Source organism: Brachypodium distachyon, chromosome 1 (assembly GCF_000005505.3).
Source record: "Brachypodium distachyon strain Bd21 chromosome 1, Brachypodium_distachyon_v3.0, whole genome shotgun sequence".
Lineage (NCBI taxonomy): Eukaryota > Viridiplantae > Streptophyta > Magnoliopsida > Poales > Poaceae > Brachypodium > Brachypodium distachyon.
In genome coordinates this window covers 43,122,294-43,124,057 of record NC_016131.3, presented here as the reverse complement: position 1 = coordinate 43,124,057, position 1,764 = coordinate 43,122,294, and positions in this window count along the sequence as shown.

The window sequence follows — 1,764 nt, the reverse complement described above, 5'->3', positions numbered from 1 at the left end:
AGGACTCTAACCCGATCCCCTCTCCTTCGGGCTCAGACCGAACGAGGCTTCCCAAGATCTCGAAACTAGAGCTCCTCTCAAAGAGGCTCTCTACCCCTCTCCCCTTGAGTTTATTCAAGTGAGAGTGAATGGTACATGCCCCCATGGGGGTATTTATAGCCTAGGGGTCCATGACAAAAGACCATGGCTACCCTTGGGGAAGAGAGAAAAGTGAGGGCAAAATGGTAAAAGTAGCTTCTTGGTCCATAGATTTTGTGTGCACCAAGTGGGAAAAGAGGGGTTTGGTCCATGGTCCACCATGGACTAAGGGTCCCCTTCTCACACCTTTCTTGCCCCCTACTCAAACTCATTTCTCCCTTTGACCATGGCATGAGAGGCTTGACTTGTTGACTAATCTTGCTTGTTGCCACTTAGGACTGACCGTGCCACGTAGGCATCTTGACTCTTGTAGGGAAATGTTGACTTAGTCGTCCCCACGTAGGATTTTTGGCCCGGCCCATATAAGGGTTTTATTTTACTACAACAATTACAGAACGGGACTTGGCGAAAATTTCGTATCTGAAGCGCGTGTCTATTTTGGACCAGCAGCGCTTCCTCACTCTCCCCGACGGCGAAGCCCTGCCAAAATCTCGCACCACCGCCGCAGCCCTTCTCCCGCGCCTCCCATCCCCTCCCTCGCGCCTCCCACGCCGCCGCCCTTCTCCTCGCCTCCCAAACCCTAACCCTAGCCGCCGCCGCCGGCATGTCGTCACACGACCCGAGCTCCGGTGGGCGGTCGCAACGAACGACGAGGAGCGGGAAGCCCCTCGCCCCGCAGGCGCCGCCACAGGCCGCCGGATCCGGATCCGGCAGCCCCGCCTTGCCGCGGTCCGGCCCGCATCGCCGAGGGCGCGGCCGGGCCTCCTCGACGCCGCCGCCTCCATCGGCCACCCCGACCCCCGCTGCCCCGACCCCACCGGCCACGGCTGCCGCCCCGACCCCGACCACCGTCGCTGCGGCCCCCACCGCCGACCCCGCCATTGCCACTGTCGAGGTAAGTTGCTTGTTTAGGTTTAATTTTCTATTTAGGATGTTGTTTGTTTAGGTTTAATTTTCTGTTTAGTGTTGTTGTTTAGGTTCAATTGATGTTTAGGGTTGCTGTTTGTTTAGGTTTAATTTTCCGTTTAGGGTTGTTGTTTAGTATATAACTTATAAGGGTTAATTTGATTAATCTTAGGCAAAACAGAAATTTCTTGTTGTTTAGGGTTGCTGTTAGTTTAGTTAAATGATTAATTTGTTATATAACTTATAAGTGCTTATTTCTGTTCACTTATTAGTATATGTTGCGGCTAGTTAGGTTAACTTGCTGGTGCTTAAGATAATTTGATGCTTATTTGATAAATATGTTGTTGTTGGTGCTGTTATTGGTGCATGTGATCCCGACCATTGTGTCAGTTGATATGAGCAATGTGGGCCCGGCCATCGTGCCGGGTCATTGAGAAGGGTATGTGGGTGGGAAATTTTTTTATGCAGGTATAAAATTCGGGTAGACTCATTTGTTGTGTTACAGCAATGGTCATGCCAAAATTTTCTTGTTTTGCAGCATAGGTCATGCCAAATTTTTCCGTTCTTTTAAATTACTTTTATATGTGTTGGATAGGAACCTTAGGCTCGCGTTGAAGAGGTGCTTGAGTAGCCACCGGTTGTGGAGGGAGAAGTCCAAGAAGAAGCGGGGGCATCTTCCTCGGACTCGGAAATTGCCATGAGCGATGGCTTCGAGCATGG